This window comes from Chiloscyllium punctatum, chromosome 7 (genome assembly GCF_047496795.1).
Source record: "Chiloscyllium punctatum isolate Juve2018m chromosome 7, sChiPun1.3, whole genome shotgun sequence".
In the NCBI taxonomy this organism is placed as follows: Eukaryota; Metazoa; Chordata; class Chondrichthyes; order Orectolobiformes; family Hemiscylliidae; genus Chiloscyllium; species Chiloscyllium punctatum.
The window spans coordinates 130,492,994-130,505,302 of record NC_092745.1 but is presented as its reverse complement, the minus strand read 5'-3'; the positions used below and the strand labels follow the sequence as shown (position 1 = coordinate 130,505,302).

At 49.4% G+C, this 12,309-nt stretch overlaps 1 protein-coding gene across 3 annotated transcripts in view; it reads left to right on the top strand.

The window, feature by feature from the left end:
- LOC140480136 (lysophosphatidic acid receptor 3-like) overlaps positions 1–12,309 on the top strand; it is a 99,289-nt gene that overhangs the window by 25,734 nt on the left and 61,246 nt on the right. For 2 of the 3 annotated variants that reach the window (XM_072574840.1, XM_072574842.1), the window contains exon 2: positions 8,608–8,664. The gene's annotated coding sequence lies outside the window, so the exon portion shown is untranslated. Of the gene's footprint in view, positions 1–8,607; positions 8,717–12,309 lie in introns of all 3 variants that reach the window. The other variant, XM_072574841.1, reaches the window with a different exon arrangement.

Sequence of the window (12,309 nt, the reverse complement as noted above, 5' to 3'; positions counted from 1 at the left end):
ACACTGTCCACACTGACCACACTGACCACACTGACTACACTGTCCACACTGTGCGCACTTACCACACTGTCCACACTGACCACACTATCCACACTGTTCATACTGTCCACACTGGCCACACTCACTACACTGACTACACCGACCACACTATCCACCCTGACCACACTGTACACACTGTCTACAATGACCACACTGTTCACACTGTTCACACTGTCCACACTGACCACACTATCCACACTGTTCATACTGTCCACACTGACCACACTATCCACACTGTTCATACTGTCCACACTGACCACACTATCTGCACTGATCACACTGACCACACTATCCGCACTGATCACACTTACCACAATGACCACACTGACCACACTATCCAGATTGACTACACTGTTCATACTGTCCACACTGTTCATACTGTCCACACTGTCCACACTGTCCACACTGACCACACTGCCCACACTGATCACACTGTACACATTGACCACACTATCCACACTGATCACACTGACCACACTGACCACATTATCCACACTGTCCACACTGACCACACTATCCGCACTGACCACACTATCCGCACTGATCACACTGACCACACTGTTCACACTGTTCACACTGTCCACACTGACCACACTGTCCACACTGACCACACTGCCCACACTGATCACACTGTACACACTGACCACACTATCCACACTGATCACACTGACCACACTGACCACATTATCCACACTGTCCACACTGACCACACTGACTACACTATCCGCACTATCCACACTGACCACACTGACCACACTGACCACACTATCCACACTGATCACACTGACCACACTGTCCACACTGTTCATACTGTCCACACTGACCACACTGACCACACTGACCACACTGTACACACTGTTCACACTGACCACACTAACCACACTGATCACACTGACCACACTGTTCACAATGACCACACTGTTCATATTGACTACACTGACCACACTGACCACACTGACCACACTGTACACACTGTACACACTGTTCACACTATCCACACTGTCCACACTGACCACACTGACCACACTGACCACACTATCTACACTGTTCATACTGTCCACACTGACCACACTGACTACACTGACCACACTGACCACACTATCTGCACTGATCACACTGACCACACTGTTCACACTGTCCACACTGACCACACTATCCAGATTGACTACACCTGTCATACTGTCCACACTGTCCACACTGACCACACTATCTGCACTGATCACACTGACCACACTGTCCACACTGACCACACTGTCCACACTGTCCACACTGTCCACACTAACCACACTATTCACACTGACCACACTGCCCACACTGATCGCACTTACCACACTGTCCACACTGACCACACTGTCCACACTGACCACACTGCCCACACTGATCGCACTTACCACACTGTCCACACTGACCACACTGTCCACACTGACCACACTATCCACACTGATCACACAATCCACACTATCCACACTCTCCACACTGACCACACTGACCACACTGCCCACACTGATCGCACTTACCACACTGTCCACACTGACCACAGTGTGCGCACTGACCACACTGTCCACACTGACCACACTGACCACACTGACCACACTGTTCTCACTGACCACACTCTTCACACTGTCCACACTGACCACACTGACCACACTGAGTACACTGTCCACACTGTGCGCACTTACCACACTGTCCACACTGACCACAATGTTCACACTGACCATACTGTCCACACTGACCACACTGTCCACACTGTCCACACTGTCCACACTGACCACACTTTTCACACTGACCACACTGGCCACACTGTCCACACTGACCACACTGACCACACTCTCCACATGACCACACTGCCCACACTGATCGCACTTACCACACTGTCCACACTGACCACACTGACTACACTATCCGCACTGATCACACTGACCACACTGACCAAACTCTTCACACTGTCCCCACTGTCCACACTGACCACACTGACCACACTGACTACACTATCTGCACTGATCACACTGACCACACTGTTCACACTGTCCACACTGACCACACTATCCAGATTGACTACACCTGTCATACTGTCCACACTGTCCACACTGACCACACTATCTGCACTGATCACACTGACCACGCTGTCCACACTGACCACACTGTCCACACTGTCCACACTGTCCACACTAACCACACTATTCACACTGACCACACTGCCCACACTGATCGCACTTACCACACTGTCCACACTGACCACACTGTCCACACTGACCACACTGCCTACACTGATCGCACTTACCACACTGTCCACACTGACCACACTGTCCACACTGACCACACTATCCACACTGATCACACAATCCACACTATCCACACTCTCCACACTGACCACACTGACCACACTGCCCACACTGATCGCACTTACCACACTGTCCACACTGACCACAGTGTGCGCACTGACCACACTGTCCACACTGACCACACTGACCACACTGACCACACTGTTCTCACTGACCACACTCTTCACACTGTCCACACTGACCACACTGACCACACTGAGTACACTGTCCACACTGTGCGCACTTACCACACTGTCCACACTGACCACAATGTTCACACTGACCATACTGTCCACACTGACCACACTGTCCACACTGTCCACACTGTCCACACTGACCACACTTTTCACACTGACCACACTGGCCACACTGTCCACACTGACCACACTGACCACACTGACCACACTCTCCACATGACCACACTGCCCACACTGATCGCACTTACCACACTGTCCACACTGACCACACTGACTACACTATCCGCACTGATCACACTGACCACACTGACCAAACTCTTCACACTGTCCCCACTGTCCACACTGACCACACTGACCACACTGACCACACTGACTACACTATCTGCACTGATCACACTGACCACACTGTTCACACTGACCACACTATCCAGATTGACTACACCTGTCATACTGTCCACACTGTCCACACTGACCACACTATCCGCACTGATCACACTGACCACACTGTCCACACTGACCACACTGTCCACACTGTCCACACTGTCCACACTGACCACACTATTCACACTGACCACACTGCCCACACTGATCGCACTTACCACACTGTCCACACTGACCAAACTGTCCACACTGACCACACTGCCCACACTGATCGCACTTACCACACTGTCCACACTGACCACACTGTCCACACTGACCACACTATCCACACTGATCACACTATCCACACTATCCACACTCTCCACACTGACCACACTGCCCACACTGATCGCACTTACCACACTGTCCACACTGACCACACTCTGCACACTGCCCACACTGATCGCACTTACCACACTGTCCACACTGACCACACTGTGTGCACTGACCACACTGTCCACACTGACCACACTGTTCTCACTGACCACACTCTTCACACTGTCCACACTGACCACACTGACCACACTCTCCACATGACCACACTGCCCACACTGATCGCACTTACCACACTGTCCACACTGACCACACTGACTACACTATCCGCACTGATCACACTGACCACACTGACCAAACTCTTCACACTGTCCACACTGTCCACACTGACCACACTGACCACACTGACTACACTGTCCACACTGTGCGCACTTACCACACTGTCCACACTGACCACACTATCCACACTGTTCATACTGTCCACACTGGCCACACTCACTACACTGACTACACCGACCACACTATCCACCCTGACCACATTGTACACACTGTCTACAATGACCACACTGTTCACACTGTTCACACTGTCCACACTGACCACACTATCCACACTGTTCATACTGTCCACACTGACCACACTATCCACACTGTTCATACTGTCCACACTGACCACACTATCTGCACTGATCACACTGACCACACTATCCGCACTGATCACACTTACCACAATGACCACACTGACCACACTATCCAGATTGACTACACTGTTCATACTGTCCACACTGTCCACACTGACCACACTGTCCACACTGACCACACTGTCCACACTGACCACACTATCCGCACTGACCACACTATCCGCACTGATCACACTGACCACACTGTTCACACTGTTCACACTGTCCACACTGACCACACTGACCACACTGTCCATACTGTCCACACTGTCCACACTGTCCACACTGACCACACTGTCCACACTGACCACACTATCCACATTGACTACACTGACCACACTGACCACATTGACCACACTGTGCACAATGACCACACTGATCACACTGTCCACACTGACTACTCTGTCCACATTGTCTACACTGACTTCTCTATCGACACTGACTACACTGTCCACACTGACTACACTGTTCACACTGACCACACTGACCACACTGTCCACACTGACCACACTATCCACACTGACCACACTGACCACACTGTTCACAATGACCACACTGTTCATACTGACCACTGTCCACACTGACTGCACTGTCCACACTGACCACACTGTGCACACTGACCACACTGTCCACACTGACTAAACTGTCCACACTGACCACACTGTGCACACTGACCACACTGACCACACTGACTAAACTGTCCATACTGACCACACTGTGCGCACTGACCACACTGTCCACACTGACCACACTGACCACACTGTGCGCACTGACCACACTGTCCACACTGACCACACTGACCACACTGTCCACACTGACCACACTGTCCACACTGTCCACACTGACCACACTGACCACACTGTCCATATTGACCACACTGACCACACTGACCACACTGACCACACTGACCACACTGTCCACGCTGACCACACTGTCCATACTGACTACACTGTCCACACTGACCACACTGACCAAACTGTTCACACTGACCATACTGTCCACACTGTCCACACTGACCACACTGACCACACTGTCCACACTGATCACACTGTTCATACTGTTCACACTGACCGCACTGTTCCTACTGTCCTCACTGATCGCACTGACCACACTGTTCACACTGACCACACTGTCCACACTGACCACACTGACCACACTGACCACACTGACCACACTGTCCACACTGACGACACTGACCACACTGACCACACTTACCACACTGTCCACACTGTCCACACTGACTAAACTGTCCACACTGACCACACTGTGCACACTGACCACACTGACCACACTGACTAAACTGTCCATACTGACCACACTGTGCGCACTGACCACACTGTCCACACTGACCACACTGACCACACTGTGCGCACTGACCACACTGTCTACACTGACCACACTGGCCACACTGACCACACTGACCACACTGTCCACGCTGACCACACTGTCCATACTGACCACACTGTGCGCACTGACCACACTGTCCACACTGACCACACTGACCACACTGTGCGCATTGACCACACTGTCCACACTGACCACACTGACCACACTGTCCACACTGACCACACTGTCCACACTGTCCACACTGACCACACTGACCACACTGTCCATATTGACCACACTGACCACACTGACCACACTGACCACACTGTCCACGCTGACCACACTGTCCATACTGACTACACTGTCCACACTGACCACACTGACCAAACTGTTCACACTGACTACACTGACCACACTGTCCACACTGACCACACTGACCACACTGTCCACACTGATCACACTGTTCATACTGTTCACACTGACCGCACTGTTCCTACTGTCCTCACTGTCCACACTGACCACACTGACCACACTGACCACACTGACCACACTGTCCACACTGACGACACTGACCACACTGACCACACTTACCACACTGTCCACACTGTCCACACTGACCACACTGTCCATATTGACCACACTGTCCACACTGACCACACTGTTCCTACTGCCCTCACTGACCGCACTGACCACATGGTCCACACTATCCACATTGTCCACACTGACGACACTGACCACACTGACCACACTGACCACACTTACCACACTGTCCACACTGACCACACTGTCCATATTGACCACACTGTCCACACTGACCACACTGTTCCTACTGCCCTTACTGATCGCACTGACCACACGGTCCACACTATCCACATTGTCCACACTGACCACACTGACCACACTGGCCACACTGACCACACTGACCACACTGACCACACTGTTCTCACGGTCCACACTGTTCACACTGACCAAACTCTTCACACTGTCCACACTGACCACACTGTCCACACTGTTCATATTGACCACACTGACCACACTGTCCACACTGTCCACACTGTCCACACTGACCACACTGACCACACTATCCACACTGACCACACTGTCCACACTATCCACATTGTCGACACTGACGACACTGACCACACTGACCACACTTACCACACTGTCCACACTGACCACACTGTCCATATTGACCACACTGTCCACACTGACCACACTGTTCCTACTTCCCTCACTGATCGCACTGACCACACGGTCCACACTATCCACATTGTCCACACTGGCCACACTGACCACACTGGCCACACTGACCACACTGACCACACTGACCACACTGTTCTCACGGTCCACTCTGTTCACACTGACCAAACTCTTCACACTGTCCACACTGACCACACTGTCCACATTGACCACACTGACCACACTGTTCATACTGTCCACACTGTCCACACTGTCCACACTGACCACACTGACCACATTATCCACACTGACCACACTGTCCACACTGTCCACACTGACCACACTGTCCACACTATCCATACTGGCCGCACTGACCACACTATCCACACTGACCACACTGTTCACACTGACCACACTGACCACACTATCCACACTGATCACACTGTCCACACTGACCACACTTTCCACACTATCCACACTATCCACACTGATCACACTGTCCACACTGACCACACTATCCACACTGACCAAACTGTCCACACTGTCCACACTGTCCACACTGACCACACCATCCACACTGACCAAACTGTCCACACTGTCCACACTGTCCACACTGACCACACTGTCCACACTGTCCACACTGACCACACTGACCACACTGACCACACTGAACACACTGTCCACACTGACCACACTATCCACACTGACCAAACTGTCCACACTGTCCACACTGACCACACTGACCACACTATCCACGCTGACCACACTGTCCGCACTGACCACACTGTACACACTGACCACACTATCCACACTGAACACACTGTCCATACTGACCACACTATCCACACTGACCACACTATCCACGCTGACCACACTGTTCTCACTGTCCACACTGACCACACTTCACATTGTCCACACTAACCCAGGCTGGAATCTGTGTCCAGGTTAACTCTGGCTGGGTGGTGTCCTGTGGTTGTCTATAGGGAAAAGGATGGCCGTATTTTCCAGCGACTCCTCCAGGCACCTATCCCTCTTACCTTTGCTCAGTGACATATCCTCGGTGATGATGGTTAAGCAGCATAGACCCAGGGCAGATGCTGGAGATCAGAAACAAAAACAGAAATCGCTTGGAAAGCTCAACAGGTCTGGCAGCATCTGTGGGGAGAGATGTCAGAGTTATCGTTTTGGGCACAATGACCCCTCTTTATAAAAGCATCTTCCTGAATCACAGTGAGTTCTCAGGAGAATCTTGCAAATTCTTCATATGATATACGTTCCTGAAAAACAAAATAGACGAATTGACCAGATCTTGACCTTAGGAGAAAATGAGGAGTGCCGATGCTGAAGATCAGAGTCGGGAGTGCGGTGCTGGAAAAGCGCAGCAGGTCAGGCAGCATCCGAGGAGCAGGAGAATCGACGTTTCGCCAAAAGCCCTTCATCAGGAATGACACTCCTGATGACCTCGATCTTAACTTGTTCAACACTAACGGAGAGCTTTTGCACTGATGTATGATGACAGATTACTGAGAATAAGGTCCCGCCTCAGGCGACTGACTGTGTGGAGTTTGCACATTCTCCCCGTGTCTGCGTGGGTTTCCTCCGGGTGCTCCGGTTTCCTCCCACAGTCCAAAAATGTGCAGGTCAGGTGAATTGGCCGTGCTAAATTGGCCGTAGTGTTAGGAAGGGGTAAATGTAGGGGTATGGGTGGGTTGCGCTTCGGCGGGGCGGTGTGGACTTGTTGGGCCGAAGGGCCTGTTTCCACACTGTAAGTGATCTAATCTAATCTGATCTAATGGTGTGTCATTGGCTGAGTTGTGTTGGTGATTGTGAGTGATTAACCTGTTGGACCCATCCTGTCATCTACATTCTTTCCTCCAGTTACTGTCTTGCTGTGAAAAACTGAAGTCAGTTGACACCAAGGTATAGTCTAAAAAGTTTATTTGAAATCACAAGCTTTCAAAGCACAGGTGAACCTGAGAAAAGTGCAGCACTTTAACCTGGTATTGTGTGACTTCTGACTTTGTCCACCCCAGTCCAACACCGCACCTCCACATTTTGAAAAGCTGATCATTCCATTTCTTCAGATTTATCTGGAAACAATGTGAAATGCTGGGCTGTGTTTTATTATCTAAAAATCTTACAGGGATTATAACTCCTTCTTAAATGTCTTTACAGAGATGAAGAGCTCTCTATGATACGTGGAATCTTTGGGAGAAGTACTTATTGTTGCTTGTACGTGATTCCAATTTTCATGTATATTTTTGTGACATTTCAGATTGTCTTTGTGAGTATTTTCTTTCACAATCTTAGAGAGAATATAGTGTAAACTTTGCATATAATGTTCAACATCAGACCAAGATAAAGGCATATTGCAGGAACGTGCACGTAGCTCCCTATCACATCTCTCACAAATATTTCAAAGAATTGCATTCCATGGATTACTTTGAAATGCAAAAGATTTTATGATATTTGGCTGTTCTCTCTGATCTCACCCTCTCACAGCTACATTATGCAAAGCTCTTTTGAAACAGTTCCTATTGAAAGGCAAACATTTTGCCATCATTCCAAACTTATTGATGTGCTGACCTGTCATGGCACCAGAAAATGATGTGACTCAGAATGAGGTCATTCAGCCCATCTCTGAAGGAGCCTTCCCATCACTGTGGTCCTCAAAAGATTTCCTTTTTGAAAGTTTATCCAATCTCTTAAATGTTACCACAGAATGTGTCTGAAATTCCTTTCAGGGAATGCATTCTGGAGCATAGTAATTCAATGTGTGTAGTTTACTATCCCGGGTTATCACTTTCAGCTTTCACATGAGATAATTATGATGTTAAAATTCTTGTGGTTGGGTGCAAATAGCTGAATCTCAGAGTAGAACATGATATGAATGACCATTCCTGAGTTTGATGGTTTTGTCTTGAGAAGTGGTCTTTCTAAAATTATACTGTGTGACCATTAGCATCCAAGTGAGTAGGTCTTGGGTTCAAAAGGGCAGCCAGAAGCCAATTACCTTCAATCCTGCAGCATTTTCTGAGACAACCCATTCCAAACCCATGACCACATCCATCCAAAAGGACAAAGGCAGCAGATATAGGGGAACACCACTCCCTGTAAGTTCCCCTCTGAGTCACTCACCATCCTGACTTGGAAATATATTGCCGTTCCTTCAGTGTTTCTGGGTCAAAATCCTGGAATCCCCTCCCTAACGGCATTGTTGGGCTACCCACAGCACATGGACTGCAGCAGTTCAAGAAGGCAGCTCACCCCCACCTTCTCAAGGGCAAGTAGGAATGGGTAATAAATGCTGGCCCAGCCAGTGATGCCCGTGTCCCACAAGTGAATGAAACAGCTCCAGAGTTGCAGGCAAATGGCTGATGCTATACAGCCTGGCCAACTGGCTCAGTGTCACCTCAGGACCAGGGAGTCAGGGAATTAAAGGCAATCAGCTCCCGAACCTGAAACCCTTCCCTGTGTCACTAACCTGGGTACTCTACGGTGCTGGGAGACTGGGTTTGGGGGGGGGGCATGGTGAGGAAGGTGCAATCCATTGGCACAACATCCCAGGGGCATTGCTAAGTGCCTTGTGGCTGGTAACTCTCACCACTGGAGAATCTGCCCCCATCCACTTCCCCGGGTCTTCCTCACTGCCCGATCGGCTTGTGGCCTGGTGGGCTTTCCCAGATAGACCCTCAATGCCATGATGGTGGGGGAGTTGGCATCGCCACAATAATGACGCTGGGCAAGTAATCAGGACACGAATCTGAAACCCACTGATGAGATTTGAAACCCGCTGATGAGATTTGAATTCAATGCAACCTGGAATAAAGAAACCTCGCCAAATGGCGATCACTGACTTTCAAATCAAGATATTGTTTGACTCAGGGAGCTCCTAGGCGATGGTGTTTCCCACATCTTCTGCTCTTGTCCTTCTAGGACAAGTCATGAGTTTAGAAAGTGCTGTCTCAGGAACCTTGGTGAATTACTGCAAAGCTGGTACATACTGCTACTATGGAGTGTCAGGGAGTGAGGGAATGGAGGGTTAGGTGGTGGGGGAATGGATGCTTGTGGATGGGAAGTGCTGTTCTGGTTAGTGTCAAGCTCTATCTCTGAAACACACATACACACACACACACACACAGACACTCACACACACATATACACACTCACACACACATATACACACTCACACACACACACTCTCACACACACATATACACACACACACACAAACACACACACACACACACAAACACACACACAGACACTCACACACACATATACACACACACACACACTCTCACACACACATATACACACACACACACACACAAACACACAGACACTCACACACACATATACACACTCACACACACATATACACACTCACACACACACACTCTCACACACACATATACACACACACACACAAACACACACACACACACACACACAAACACACACACAAACACTCACACACACATATACACACACACACACACTCTCACACACACATATACACACACACACACACAAACACACACACACTCACACACACAAACACACACACAGACACTCACACACACACACACTCTCACACACACATATACACACACACACAGACACTCTCACACACAGACACACTCACACACACATATACACTCACACACACACACACTCTTACACACACATATACACACACTCACACACACACAGAGACACAGACACAGACAGACACTCTCACACACAAACACTCTCTCACACATACACGCATAAACACACACACACACACCCAACACTCACACACACACATTCACACACACACTCACACACTCTCACACACACATTCTCACACACACACACACACCCAACACTCACACACACACACACACTCACATGCCCAGCCCCACACTCTCTCTCGTTCTGTTACACACACGCTGTCTGTCGCCCAAACACACACATTCTCTCTCTCTCTCTCCATTTGTCTCACACATAAACTGTACCTGTCTATCAAATACACACACTCTGTCTTTCAAATACCATGCATGCACTCTTACACCTGCAATCTCTCTGTCACACACTGTCTCCTAAACGCACACACACTCACATATAAACACACACACATACACTCGCGCATACACACACGCACACTCACACACACACTCACATTCACACACACACTCACAATCCCTCCGTCCTTCTCTCTGTCACACAAACTCTATCTCTCAATATACACCCACACTTATGCATTGTTTCCCAAACACACACATATCCTTCTTGTTGGAGGTGCACCCATCCAGGCAAGTGGGGAGTATTCCATCACACTCCAACATGTGTCTTGTTGATGGTGGACAGGCTTTGGGGAGTCAGGAGTGAGTTTCCCGTTGCAGAACACCCAGTCCAAGACTGGCTCCTTCTTGCTGATGGGTTTCTGGTCAAGGGTGACTCCACACATTGCTAGTGGTGGTGGATCCAGTGATACTGTTGAACATCAAGGAGAGATGGCCAGACCTGCTCTTGTTGAAGATAGTCATTGCCTGGAATGTGTGTACTGCATTAATTTTACTTATCATCAGTTCAGGATAAAGGAAAAGAACAGAAACACTAGAACCCCCATAGCACTCTAGTTTCCTTTTTGAAGCCTGGATATTCTCAAACATATCAAGGGCTGATTTTACATCTTGCCCTAGACTGACATTCACTGCAGAAACAGGGAGATGTAAGTATGCAAATGCACTATGAAGAGGATAAAACTCTAATGTAAGTTTCATGTTCTCCCTCTGTGTTTGATGAACAAGAACCACAGGAGGGATATCCTCCAATTTCAATCACAGACATCGCCCCTGACACACCATATGCTCCCCCAACCCACACACT